This window comes from Salmo salar, chromosome 03 (genome assembly GCF_965601325.2).
Source record: "Salmo salar chromosome 03, fSalSal1, whole genome shotgun sequence".
NCBI classification, from domain to species: domain Eukaryota; kingdom Metazoa; phylum Chordata; class Actinopteri; order Salmoniformes; family Salmonidae; genus Salmo; species Salmo salar.
The window spans coordinates 98,397,863-98,413,138 of NC_138293.1; the positions used below are offsets into that span (position 1 = coordinate 98,397,863).

General features: G+C 44.5%; 1 long non-coding RNA gene and 1 other non-coding gene across 2 annotated transcripts; one reads left to right on the top strand and one right to left on the bottom strand.

The window, feature by feature from the left end:
* Positions 1–9,982: 9,982 nt before the first annotated feature.
* On the bottom strand, positions 9,983–10,054 carry trnat-cgu (transfer RNA threonine (anticodon CGU)). The gene has a single exon. It is a non-coding gene; the product is annotated as a tRNA-Thr (tRNA).
* Positions 10,055–10,418: 364 nt separating this feature from the next.
* Positions 10,419–13,748, top strand: LOC106596312 (uncharacterized). Its single transcript, XR_001328127.2, has 2 exons — positions 10,419–10,613; positions 11,727–13,748. It is a non-coding gene; the product is annotated as an uncharacterized LOC106596312 (long non-coding RNA).
* The last annotated feature ends 1,528 nt before the right edge of the window (positions 13,749–15,276 follow it).

A 15,276-nucleotide genomic window follows, 5' to 3' on the forward strand; every position in this document is an offset into this window, starting at 1 on the left:
GTGGAGGCGCTGAAAAACCTCCTCCTCTCTCCCAACAATCCATAGTCTGCAGCACGCGATCCATGGCTGTGCCCAGACGTTGCAACATGGTCGCGTGCTGCTGAACACGCTCCTCCACTGTAACTGGGAGGGCGTCTGCTCCTGCTGACTCCATTCTTCAGGTGAGTGATTCTGTAATGTGTGTATATGGGAGGCGAAGTCAAGTGCAGGAGAGCGGAGTAATATAAACAGGCGCACTTTAATACCGGTTACCAACTGACAGCACATAACACATACAAGTGCCAAAAACACGGTCTAAAACAAAAGTGCAACGCCTGACAATAATCCACGTAACGAATAACAATCACTCACAAATACAACATGGGAAACAGAGGGTTAAATAATAAACAAGTGATTGGTTAGTGAAGCCAGGTGTGATAAGACAAAGACAGAACAAATGGAAAATGAAAAGTGGATCGACGGTGGCTAGAACGCCGGTGACGTCGACCGCCGAACGCCACCCGAACAAGGAGAGGGACCGACTTCGGCGGAAGTCGTGACACAGAAGTAATGCAGAGGACTGTATAGGGTGCAATTTGGGACACTCGTGGTCCAGTCTCTGCCTGGACCTGTATCCATGTTGTTAGAGAGGTAATGGACCAGACCAGAGCTACATCAGCATGTTCCCTAGAGCCTTGCTCCCTACCACTCTACTAGCTACCTCAGCATGTTCCCTAGACCCTTGTTCCCTACCTCTCTACTAGCTACATCAGCATGTTCCCTAGACCCTTGCTCCCTACCTCTCTACTAGCTACATCAGCATGTTCCCTAGACCCTTGCTCCCTACCTATCATCTACTACTATCATCGGAACTCCAATTTGAGCAGCAGCAGCTGAAAAATGAGCTCCTACAAATATTGAAATTTACATGGTTTTTAGAGTGAAGTACATCGGAAAAAAGCAAAAGAAAACTGCAAGACTGAATAGGAGAAAAAACAAGCAAAAAACAAAGAAGATAGGCTTTTGAAAAATAACTATTTTTCATAAAATTGTAGTTATCTTAGCTAGCTGAATTGTTTACCAGTTGCTAAGCAGTTGCTAGGGACTCTTTTGGAAGAAGCTAGCTAGCTAACGAAGAACAACAAAGAATATCTAGTTAACAGAAGAAAAGAAAGAGAAAATCAAGACAGAAGAAAAAGGATATCAAAGTGAAACAGTTCTCTAAAGACACAAGAGACAATAATACAAGAAACAACACTTCAGTAGCTTGTCAACTATGTGTCTGTCTATCCCTGTTCTCTCCTCTCTGCACAGGCCATACAAACGCTTCACACCGCGTGGCCGCTGCCACTCTAACCTGGTGGTCCCAGCGCGCACGACCCACGTGGAGTTCCAGGTCTCCGGCAGCCTCTGGAACTGCCGGTCTGCAGCCAACAAGGCTGAGTTCATCTCAGCCTATGCTACCCTCCAGTCCCTAGACTTCCTGGCGCTGACGGAAACATGGATTACCACAGATAACACTGCTACTCCTACTGCTCTCTCTTCGTCTGCCCACGTGTTCTCGCATACCCCTAGAGCATCGAGCCAGCGGGGTGGTGGCACTGGAATCCTCATCTCTCCCAAGTGGACATTCTCTCTTTCTCCCCTGACCCATCTGTCTATCTCCTCATTTGAATTCCATGCTGTCACAGTTACCAGCCCTTTCAAGCTTAGCATCCTATCATTTATCGCCCTCCAGGTTCCCTTGGAGAGTTCATCAATGAGCTTGACGCCTTGATAAGTTCCTTTCCTGAGGATGGCTCACCTCTCACAGTTCTGGGTGACTTTAACCTCCCCACGTCTACCTTTGACTCATTCCTCTCTGCCTCCTTCTTTCCACTCCTCTCCTCTTTTGACCTCACCCTCTCACCTTCCCCCCCTACTCACAAGGCAGGCAATACGCTTGACCTCATCTTTACTAGATGCTGTTCTTCCACTAATCTCATTGCAACTCCCCTCCAAATCTCCGACCACTACCTTGTATCCTTTTCCCTCTTGCTCTCATCCAACACTTCTCACTCTGCCCCTACTCGGATGGTATTGCGCCGTCCCAACCTTCGCTCTCTCTCTCCCGCTACTCTCTCCTCTTCCATCCTATCATCTCTTCCCTCTGCTCAAACCTTCTCCAACCTATCTCCTGATTCTGCCTCCTCAACCCTCCTCTCCTCCCTTTCTGCATCCTTTGATTTTCTCTGTCCCCTATCCTCCAGGCCGGCTCGGTCCTCCCCTCCTGCTCCGTGGCTCGACGACTCACTACGAGCTCACAGAACAGGGCTCCGGGCAGCCGAGCGGAAATGGAGGAAAACTCGCCTCCCTGCGGACCTGGCATCCTTTCACTCCCTCCTCTCTACATTCTCCTCTTCTGTCTCTGCTGCTAAAGCCACTTTCTACCACTCTAAATTCCAAGCATCTGCCTCTAACCCTAGGAAGCTCTTTGCTACCTTCTCCTCCCTCCTGAATCCTCCTCCCCCTCCCCCCCCCCTCCTCCCTCTCTGCGGATGACTTCGTCAACCATTTTGAAAAGAAGGTTGACGATATCCGATCCTCGTTTGCTAAGTCAAACGACACCGCTGGTTCTGCTCACACTGCCCTACCCTGTGCTTTGATCTCTTTCTCCCCTCTCTCTCCAGATGAAATCTCGCGTCTTGTGACGGCCGGCCGCCCAACAACCTGCCCACTTGACCCTATCCCCTCCTCTCTTCTCCAGACCATTTCCGGAGACCTTCTCCCCTTCCTCACCTCGCTCATCAACTCATCCTTGACCACTGGCTACGTCCCTTCCGTCTTCAAGAGAGCAAGAGTTGCACCCCTTCTGAAAAAAACCTACACTCGATCCCTCCGATGTCAACAACTACAGACCAGTATCCCTTCTTTCTTTTCTCTCCAAAACTCTTGAACGTGCCGTCCTTGGCCAGCTCTCCTGCTATCTCTCTCAGAATGACCTTCTTGATCCTAATCAGTCAGGTTTCAAGACTGGGCATTCAACTGAGACTGCTCTTCTCTGTGTCACGGAGGCTCTCCGCACTGCTAAAGCTAACTCTCTCTCCTCTGCTCTCATCCTTCTAGACCTATCTGCTGCCTTTGATACTGTGAACCATCAGATCCTCCTCTCCACCCTCTCCGAGTTGGGCATCTCCGGCGCGGCCCACGCTTGGATTGCGTCCTACCTGACAGGTCGCTCCTACCAGGTGGCGTGGCGAGAATCTGTCTCCGCACCATGCGCTCTCACCACTGGTGTCCCCCAGGGCTCGGTTCTAGGCCCTCTCCTATTCTCGCTATACACCAAGTCACTTGGCTCTGTCATATCCTCACATGGTCTCTCCTATCATTGCTATGCAGACGACACACAATTAATCTTCTCCTTTCCCCCTTCTGATAACCAGGCGGCGAATCGCATCTCTGCATGTCTGTCAGACATATCAGTGTGGATGACGGATCACCAGCTCAAGCTGAACCTCGGCAAGACGGAGCTGGTCTTCCTCCCGGGGAAGGACTGCCCGTTCCATGATCTCGCCATCACGGTTGACAACTCCCTTGTGTCCTCCTCCCAGAGTGCTAAGAACCTTGGCGTGATCCTGGACAACACCCTGTCATTCTCCACTAACATCAAGGCGGTGACCCGATCCTGTAGGTTCATGCTCTACAACATTCGCAGAGTACGACCCTGCCTCACACAGGAAGCGGCGCAGGTCCTAATCCAGGCACTTGTCATCTCCCGTCTGGATTACTGCAACTCGCTGTTGGCTGGGCTCCCTGCCTGTGCCATTAAACCCCTACAACTCATCCAGAACGCCGCAGCCCGTCTGGTGTTCAACCTTCCCAAGTTCTCTCACGTCACCCCGCTCCTCCGCTCTCTCCACTGGCTTCCAGTTGAAGCTCGCATCCGCTACAAGACCATGGTGATTGCCTACGGAGTTGTGAAGGGAACGGCACCTCCATACCTTCAGGCTCTGATCAGGCCCTACACCCAAACAAGGGCACTGCGTTCATCCACCTCTGGCCTGCTGGCCCCCCTACCTCTGAGGAAGCACAGTTCCCGCTCAGCCCAGTCAAAACTGTTCGCTGCTCTGGCACCCCAATGGTGGAACAAGCTCCCTCACGACGCCAGGACAGCGGAGTCAATCACCACCTTCCGGAGACACCTGAAACCCCACCTCTTTAAGGAATACCTAGGATAGGATAAAGTAATCCTTCTAACCCCCCCCCCCTTAAAAGATTTAGATGCACTATTGTAAAGTGGTTGTTCCACTGGATATCATAAGGTGAATGCACCAATTTGTAAGTCGCTCTGGATAAGAGCGTCTGCTAAATGACTTAAATGTAATGTAAATGTACCTCTCTACTAGCTACATCAGCATGTTCCCTAGACCCTTGTTCCCTACCTCTCCACTAGCTACATCAGCATGTTCCCTAGAGCCTTGCTCCCTACCACTTTACTAGCTACCTCAGCATGTTCCCTAGACCCATGCTCCCTACCTCTCCACTCGATACATCAGTCTAAGGCTGGGATTCAATTTGGACAACGCTACATTTACATGTAATTTCCTGATTGAGCCAACATATGCAGTGTTTACCATAATTGTGTTCTCTGCTAATGAGGGAACATTGTCTTTAAAACGCTGTGCATTGTGGACAAGGCGTGATCGGATTGAATTACGGCTTTGACTCCGTTAGAGCAATCAAATCAAATGTATTTATAAAGCCCTTCTGACATCAGCTGATGTCACAAAGTGCTGTACAGAAACCCAGCCTAAAACCTCACACAGCAAGCAATGAAAGTGTAGAAGCACGGTGGCTAGGAAAACTCCCTAGAGCAAGGCACTAGTTCCAACCTTCTTTCCTTCCTCCCTTTCTGTCTTCCTTCCTCAACGTACTCTAGACTGTATAGGTGACAGCTGCACAGAACCCATTGTACAGGTCTTAAAGCAAAGTAATAAGCTTTGGACATGTAAACGTGAGGCAGCTTGATGTACACAGCCTGGACGGGACGCTAGTCTATTGCAGAGCCTTATCCCCAATCTGCCTCCTTAACCTCTATGGGATCGGTGACCCCCCCCCCCCCCCGGGACGGTTGAGCTAACATGCGTTAATGTGATTAGCATGAGGTTGTAAGTAACAAGAACATTTCCCAGGGCATAGACATATCTGATATGGGCAGAAAGCTTAATGTCTTGTTAATCTAACTATACAGTCCAATTTACAGTAGATATTACAGTGAAAGAATACCATGCTATTGTTTGAGGAGATTGTTCAGTTATGTATTTGAAAATGTAGCAATAAATGAATTAGACACATTTCGCAAGACTTGATACAGCATTTTGAACAGAAATGCAATGCTTCATTGAATCAGTCTAAACCGTTGCACTTACACTGCTGCCATCTAGTGGCCAAAATCTAAATTGCACCTAAACTGGAATAGTACATTGTGGCCTTTCTCTTGCATTTCAAAGATGGTACAAAAATAAATAGCCATATTTTTTCTTTGTATTATCTTTTACCAGATCTAATGTGTTATATTCTCCTACATTAATTTCACATTTCCACAAACTTCAAAGTGTTTACTTTCAAATGGTATCAATAATATGCATATCCTTGCTTCAGTTCCTGAGCTACAGGAAGTTAGACTTGGGTATGTCATTTCAGGCAAAAATTTAAAAAAAGGGTCCAATCCTTAAGAGGTTGTTTATGTTTAGTGCCAAGCATAGAGACACTGGGTCCCATTTCTTAGTCTTTTGGTATGAGTGGACTTGGTACAGGTCCATAGTGGTTACATACAATGATGAAAATAACTAAATAGTCATTATTCAGAATAACAAAATAACATTATTCAGAAAGAAAAAAACTTCCCACTCTCAAGGGAAATATGTTAATTTAATTAGCATAATCTAATAAAGGAAAATTAAATTATAGGATTTAATTGTAAAATGTGAATGTTTATTATTATTATATCCTTCTTTCTGAACATCTCTTCTCTACTTGACAAAGTCAGACGAAGAATACGCCTTAAAAAAGTTTCCAACAGGTGAAAGTTATTCCGGGTTTTTTTCTCTTTTTTTTCTGTTTACTGCACTAACATTCCAAACCATAACCATGTTCATTATTGTGATCCCTGGTCAGAGAACCGCACTGGCCCTTTAAATAACCTACTGCACCGTCCTCAAATCAACAACTACCTTGTGACAACTTCAACCCAGTGTATACTATATGTCTGTGTCTGGAATGGCAACCTATTCTCTATAGTGCACTATGTTTGACCAAGGTACATAGGGAATAGGGTGCGATTTTGGGCCGTATAGGTTCCTGTTCAATAGTAGAACACTAGGGAATAGGGTGCAATTTGGGACGAACCATATGTCATCAAATCAACAACTTAGTAATATCCTCAGTATATGCCGACTGTATGAGTGACATCCTAATATTGGAGATAACGTAGTCCGTCATAAATCACACATTCCCTCAGCCTGCCTGTGGTGATCTATTTTAAAACATGAGTAATGTCAATGAGAAAACATCCTGATGGGTTTAGCACCCTGCGTGCGGGGACGTGTGTGTGTGTGTGTGTGGAGGCTTTTATTGCAAACTAATCAAGCATTTCTAGACTAGGTGTGAGAACTATGAAGCTGTTGGTGAGGATCACACACAGATATAGTCACTGACGTTTTCAGCTAAACATTCAGGACCTGGGGCAGAAGCACCACGCGGGTGCACACACACAGTCATACACACACACACACACACACGCACACACACCTACGTGCTCGCACACACACAGGGATTCCGATTTGAATCCCAAGTCAGACAGGAAAAACATTTGGTGGGATTCTAGGTATCCTAGTATGCCATCTCCTGCCGTTGTACCCTCGAGCAAGGCACTTGACCCCTAAACTACTCCAGGGGTGTCACATTGTGGCTATACATGTTCAGATGAACTGGGTGATCTTGCGGGCCAGAAACTGGGACTTTGTAGGCCAGTTGAGATAAGAGTACACTACTCACCTTGCAAACAAAGACCCACCCTCTAACACACCAGGACCAATGGAACAATGGCTAAAACATGGCTAGTAGTGAAACACACTAATGATCTATTTACTGAATTAAATGATATAGATGATGTAGAAAAGAGAAGGAAGGGAAGCTAAGGTACACAATAGTAGGTTTTGGTAGACAGAAGGTACTAAGGTACACAATAGGAGGTTTTGGTAGACAGAAGGTACTAAGGTACACAATAGTAGGTTTAGGTAGACAGAGGGTACTAAGGTACACAATAGGAGGTTTTGGATGACAGAAGGTACTAAGGTACACAATAGTAGGTTTTGGTAGACAGAGGGTACTAAGGTACACAATAGGAGGTTTTGGTAGACAGAAGGTACTAAGGTACACAATAGTAGGTTTAGGTAGACAGAGGGTACTAAGGTACACAATAGTAGGTTTTGGTAGACAGAAGGTACTAAGGTACACAATAGTAGGTTTTGGTAGACAGAAGGTACTAAGGTACACAATAGGAGGTTTTGGTAGACAGAAGGTACTAAGGTACACAATAGGAGGTTTTGGATGACAGAAGGTACTAAGGTACACAATAGTAGGTTTTGGTAGACAGAAGGTACTAAGGTACACAATAGGAGGTTTTGGTAGAGAGAAGGTTCTAAGGTACACAATAGGAGGTTTTGGTAGACAGAAGGTACTAAGGTACACAATAGGAGGTTTTGGTAGACAGAGGGTACTAAGGTACACAATAGTAGGTTTTGGTAGACAGAAGGTACTAAGGTACACAATAGGAGGTTTTGGTAGAGAGAAGGTTCTAAGGTACACAATAGGAGGTTTTGGTAGACAGAAGGTACTAAGGTACACAATAGTAGGTTTTGGTAGACAGAAGGTACTAAGGTACACAATAGGAGGTTTTGGTAGAGAGAAGGTTCTAAGGTACACAATAGGAGGTTTTGGTAGACAGAAGGTACTAAGGTACACAATAGTAGGTTTTGGTAGACAGAAGGGGCTCTTTGGTAAAAGGGGTACATTTTGTCATCAAATAGAAAGGAGGACCAAGGCACTCTTCATATAATTAATTTAAATGCCTTTATTTGTATAGCATGTTCAATGCAAAGATTACAAACTCTGATTAAAAACTAAGGTTAAACTAATGTTTTAATCTTTGTTTCCATTGAACAAGCTATACAAATAAAGGCATTTTAATTAGTTATATGAAGAGTGCCTTGGTCCTCCTTTATTTTTATTTGTATAATCACAGCTGGTTGTGATACAGCCTGGAATCGAACCACGGTCTGTAGTGACATCTCTAGCACGGAGATGCAGTGGCTTAGACCGCTGAACCCCTCTGGATCCCGTAGAAGATGTATTTGTCTACTTTAATGTAGTACTAAGAATTGATTTATTAATTCAAAACGGGTTAAAAAAAAGCTGTAAAATTGCTTTGAACGTAAAACTATTGTTGTGGAGCAAAGACAATTATCAATCTGCATTATGCTAATCTATCCACTGAAATTACCTTGTTGTCCTCAAGTGAACCGTCTTGCTCTCACAGTTCAGCGTTCAGGTGAGAGAGAAATTGGCCTGGTCTCTTTGTAGCTCAAAAGTATTTAGGGTAAGGGAAAGAGTTAACTACAGTAAAAAAAAAAAAATCCTCACAAATTTACCCATCATGTACACCTATCGATCATAGCGCCAGTAGACCACACCACGTGCGCGTCATCCTTGCACAGGTTGGGCACTCTCCAAAGCGCACAGTTGGAACACGAGGGGATACTTGTTGTGTTCTAGAGCCCACAACCAGGGTTCCCTTTCGCAATCCCCATACAACTTTCATGTTATGAGTAAAATCCTTTAAGAAAAATGTATATGTTATCCTCCAAAAAGCAGGTTTAATTGTCCACAGTCAGACACGAAACAGATTACAGAAATTGCCTCTATCGGCATGGAACATAGGCCCATCTCTCCAAAGACAGTTGAATATTTTCCTAAAGTTATTCCTGAACAAAGAAGCAGTAGGCTACAGTGTGTCCCAGACCGGTAACGTTGCCCGGGGGAAAATAAACCCACCTGATCTCTCTCCCTCTCTCTGTGTGTGTACTGACCGATCGTCCCGTGCAGCACCTAGAGACAGTATCCCAAACCTAGTGGCTCTGGCTGTGCTGTGTGGGCCGCGTAGTGCGAGCCTCCTTTTCAGGCCCTCCCTAAAATGGAATTCTAGGTGGTGGTGACTCGGCAGTAGGTATGTCGAGCTCCATGCGAGCGCCACTCCAGAAGAACACAGTCCTGGAGACAGTTGAGATCTTGCAGTAACCATTGCCACCAAATGGAAAGGTTTGGCTCTGCACTCTCGTATGTAAAAGTGTGGAGAATAACTTACTATTGTACCTTCCTCTGCCCAAACAATAATCAGAACAACGAGGTTTTCGTATACCATAAGGATTTATCAAGTTTCTGAGTAAAATATAAACTTATAATGTTGATTTGCCTAACCATATATTTACAAAGATAGACAGAACTCATTCTTTAGTCTAGTTTTTGTTTCTTTCATCCATGTGTCGTTGTATGATGGCTGATCTCTCATCTGATCTGTATATAAAATCTCATTGGGCAACTTATCTGGTCTTTCCACACTATTGTAGTTGGAGCGCCGACTGGTGGTCATTATGTGCCAAATAAACGTCTGAAATAAAAGTTTAAGATTTTTAGCTGTTAAACTATTTAAACTTGATTTCTCCTAGATTTTGTGTAGCTCTGAACCTGTTTAACCTGGATATCTCCAATGTATTGTCTTGATGAACACCATTTATGTATGAGAAGTCTTAGCATATAACTTTTGGGTTGTACATTGTTGAGATTTAAACGTTTTATCACCACATTAACTTTATGTTGAGTTTGAAATATATATCAAATATCACCATGAAGTATCACGTTGGAACTGTCCGGTTTAAAAATGTGTCCACAATGGACTTCGTTTCCGAGGCACGGACGGGGATCGAGCCCGCGATCTTCGGTTTACGAGACCGACGCCTTACCACTTGGCCACCGCGCCTGGTAATAGTGCGAGAGAAAAATATGAGTTTTCAAACCTTTTTCATGCCAATTGACTGAGTCCGATTGGAAAATGTTATGGATGACACAAATATAGTTATCGATAGTAACAAGTTTTTATGACGAGCAATCTGAAACATACATCTCCAAACCAGACACACCATGTCATCTTACAGTTGACCACTTAGCTAAGCTTAGCTAAAACTGACATTGGTAGCTAGCTACTGAAAGTTAGCTACATGGGTCGTTTTCAAAATGTGACTTTAGTCGCTAGAAAGCAAAATATGATGATGATGATACACGATACGTATTGTGTTTATTAACAGCAGTGATCCATTTTATGACGCTATTCAGGACACGCCCTGTCCATGTGTTCCTGAATGTAGCACTGCACCCGGATGTAGTGGGTGACTAAGCTAAGGATCATGTTGCTAGCCCGGTTTGGTATCTCGAGCATCAAACGTTATATGTTGACGATTATGTGATTTATAGCTAGATAAAGAACTTGGATGCAGATTGCAAGCGTGTCTCATTTTAACCTGTGCGCTTCGGTCATTTTGGTAAGTCCTAGTTATGTTCCTATCTCAGCAAAGATGTAGCTGGCTAACTAAAAAAAATCTCTTACGCTAGCCAGCTAACCATATGAGATCAATACAGTACATCCAGTTCTGTACCGGTGTCATTGTCAAAAGTGGTCACCGAAGGTCGCAAATTCATGGAATGTTGTTCGAATACATATGGGCCTAATAATAATCTTTGTCTGATGTTATATGCACCGCACTGTAACAAGTTGCAATGTTGTTAGCCAACTACAATAACATTACAATGTTGTTAACTAGCTACAATAACATTACAATGTTGTTAGCTAGCTACAATAACATTACAATGTTGTTAACTAACTACAATAACATTACAATGTTGTTAACTAGCTACAATAACATTACAATGTTGTTAACTAACTACAATAACATTACAATGTTGTTAGCTAGCTACAATAACATGACGATGTTGTTAGCTAGCTACAATAACATTACAATGTTGTTAACTAGCTACAATAACATTACAATGTTGTTAACTAACTACAATAACATTACAATGTTGTTAACTAACTACAATAACATTACAATGTTGTTAGCTAGCTACAATAACATTACGATGTTGTTAACTAGCTACAATAACATTACAATGTTGTTAACTAGCTACAATAACATTACAATGTTGTTAGCTAGCTACAATAACATTACGATGTTGTTAGCTAGCTACAATAACATGACGATGTTGTTAGCTAGCTACAATAACATTACGATGTTGTTAGCTAGCTACAATAACAAGACAATGTTGTTAGCTAGCTACAATAACATTACAATGTTGTTAGCTAGCTACAATAACATTACAATGTTGTTAGCTTTGTTTCAAAGCTCAGGCTAAGTTCTACGTGTGTTCCGTGGAACATACAGTATTATTCAGGTTCCCTGAATCAGGGCAGTGAAATGTGTTCTATAAGATCATAAGTGTGTGCGTTTCACTTTTTGACCATGCTAGTTCTCATTTAGATACAACAGAGTAGCCTACCTATGTTACTTACCGTAACTGAATTTCATATTCTGTAATATATTCATAATATTGCATCTATATAACCTGGTAAAGCTACATTCCCAACCATTCCTTTGCAGGTGAGGAAGCCTATAAATCTGAACTGACACCCCAGCCCTGTCCCAAGCCGTCACTGATCTTCCACGCCTCCATGTCCCAGGTGTAGGTTAAACCCTTGAAGCTCGAGAGACCCTGAAGTCCCACCCCTGTGACACCCCTGGGTCCCCAGCCTCAGCCCCTCTGACGACCTACCATGCCCCTGATCGTGGATGCTGTGTGGGCCGTGTGGAGCATCGGGGCCGGGGTCTATGACTACTTCCACACCAGTGCCATGGAGGAACGCATCGGCAACCTGGAGAGCGTCCTCACCATCCACCAGTGTGTCATAGCAGCCCTGTCCGCAGGCCTCGTCCTCCTCATGACCTACATACTGTGGAGAAAACACTGAAGCCATGGTTGTATTCAGTCAGTGAGGTGGCCCCGGGGGAAAGTTTCCCCTATGTACAGATCTTGGATCATTTCCCCCTCCCTCAATCCTATCTGTAACCAGTGGTGGGGAAAATACTAAACTGACCCAACATCAGCATCTAGGGGCAACTTCACCCTACTCCAGCGGAGATGGGAGATGAGACAGTCCTAGATACTCCAGACCTAAGGACTGCATTACGGATAGCATTGGCAACTCACCAGACTAACAGCCAGTCCCAAATCACTGCCTAACCCTCCCCATTGTCTTATGTCATGTCATGCGATGACTGTCAGTTTAGGGACGGGGCATCGTGTAGGAGTGACGCCACCTAGCATACCATAATGACCTTGGCCCTAACCCTTGGGTGTTGGCAGATCTGAAGGGTCTTGATAGGTATAAGCAGTGTAACGCTGGATCATCACATCACTACTACTACTACTGGAGCTCAACAGACAGTCTTCAATCCCTCCCTAGTCCTTCCCCTCGGCCCTGACCATCAAAGAACGGTCTGAATAGGTATGACAACTGGGTAGGTATAGGATTCTGTTTCATCAAAGCACTACTATTGGAAGACGAGCTCAGGAGACCATGAGGAGTTGCTTGTGGAAGCTTCTTGGTGGAAAGTAGCCCTGGTATACAGTGCAAAGGCTCTATCAGAGCTTGTTGGAGTAGTCATCCCTCCAAGTCTCGTTCGTCACTCTGCCGTTACTTGGAACGGGATTGAGAGGAAGTCTGGGAGCTGAGGGTAGCTGGAGAGGGGTTCTTCAGTCTGAGTGCCGTGATGACTGTAGCCTGGTCCCAGATCTGTTTGTGCTATTGTGTCAACTCCTTGCCATGCCAAACATGGAATTGACATGATAGCACAAACAGATCTGGGACCAGTCTATCATGACTGGCTGTGATCAGAAAACACTGTATTTTGCTACTGTGTGGATACTGACGTCTAGCCTGGTCCCTGATCTGTTTGTGCTGTCTTGCCAACAATGACCATAATGACCGTAGGAGTGGGCAAGACCATACAAACAGATCTAGGGCCAGGCTAACTCAGGCCACTTGTTTAATTTAAAACTATCATCCATTGAATGTGATTGATTCATTTTGGTACTTTATATTGCCGAAAGGGATTTGTGAAACATGGCTTCCGTCCATGTCACTGTAGAATAAGCCTACATAATAATGACACTGTTGGGACTAAACATTATAAACCGCTTTCCCGGACAGAGATTAAGCCTAGTTCTAGAATAAAAAGCCTGGTCAATGGAGAATCTCCATTAATTAAAAAAAATGTTTAGCCCAGGACTAGACTTAAACTGTCTGAAACCTTCCGTGTAAGAGAAAGATAACACCTTTTTAAGTTACTGTCCAGGTTAAACATTTTTACACGTTTCCATGTCGATGACACCTTTAACAGTTTTCTCTGTATTTGTATGTCATAACATCTCCTTTTAAATCATGCTTTTATCATTGTTGGATCAGTTAACTGTCTACCTGGTTGTCTATTATCATGTCTGTTGGCCATTGTTGTCAACTCAAGTGCTACTTTGTGTATTTTGCTGAATCACTACCTGGTTGTTGGTTTCTATGTGAACAAAAGGTATTAATGTCAGGTTAATAAATAATGTGATTAACTCTGCACTATTCTTTCCCCCTTAATGTATTTGAAGTATTAGTTTATCATGTGAAAACGATGATTTGTAATTCCTTTGAAAGTTGGGTGCCATGCCAGTGGTCATAGCTGGTTGTAATGACGTCACTGAGATACTGACCTGTAGGTTTTCCAGAAACAGGGTTGGAGTGAAAACCTACAGGAGGGTAGCACTCCAGGAACAGGGTTGGAGTGAAAACCTACAGGAGGGTAGCACTCCAGGAACAGGGTTGGAGTGAAAACCTACAGGAGGGTAGCACTCCAGGAACAGGGTTGGAGTGAAAACCTATAGGAGGGTAGTACTCCAGGAACAGGGTTGGAGTGAAAACCTACAGGAAGGTAGCACTCCAGGAACAGGGTTGGAGTGAAAACCTACAGGAGGGTAGTACTCCAGGAACAGGGTTGGAGTGAAAACCTACAGGAAGGTAGCACTCCAGGAACAGGGTTGGAGTGAAAACCTACAGGAGGGTAGCACTCCAGGAACAGGGTTGGAGTGAAAACCTACAGGAGGGTAGAACTCCAGGAACAGGGTTGGAGTGAAAACCTACAGGAGGCTAGCACTCCAGGAACAGGGTTGGAGGCCCCTGTCATAGTCTTGACCACCTCCCAGTAATGTATTGGGTAGACCACCTCAGAGTAATGTATTAGGTAGACCACCTCAGAGTAATGTATTAGGTAGACCACCTCCCAGTAATGTATTAGGTAGACCACCTCCCAGTAATGTATTGGGTAGACCACCTCAGAGTAATGTATTGGGTAGACCACCTCCCAGTAATGTATTGGGTAGACCACCTCAGAGTAATGTATTAGGTAGACCACCTCCCAGTAATGTATTGGGTAGACCACCTGCCAGTAATGTATTGGGTAGACCACCTCCCAATAATGTATTGGGTAGACCACCTCAGAGTAATGTATTGGGTAGACCACCTCCCAGTAATGTATTGGGTAGACCACCTCCCAGTAATGTATTGGGTAGACCACCACCCAGTAATGTATTGGGTAGACCACCTCAGAGTAATGTATTGGGTAGACCACCTCCCAGTAATGTATTGGGTAGACCACCTCCCAGTAATGTATTGGGTAGACCACCTCCCAGTAATGTATTGGGTAGACCACCTCCCAGTAATGTATTGGGTAGACCACCTCCCAGTAATGTATTGGGTAGACCACCTCAGAGTAATGTATTAGGTAGACCACCTCCCAGTAATGTATTGGGTAGACCACCTCCCAGTAATGTATTGGGTAGACCACCTCAGAGTAATGTATTGGGTAGACCACCTCCCAGTAATGTATTAGGTAGACCACCTCCCAGTAATGTATTGGGTAGACCACCTCCCAGTAATGTATTGGGTAGACCACCTCCCAGTAATGTATTGGGTAGACCACCTCAGAGTAATGTATTGGGTAGACCACCTCCCAGTAATGTATTGGGTAGACCACCTCCCAGTAATGTATTGGGTAGACCACCTCCCAGTAGTGTATTGGGTTGACCACCTCCCAGTAATGTATTGGGTAG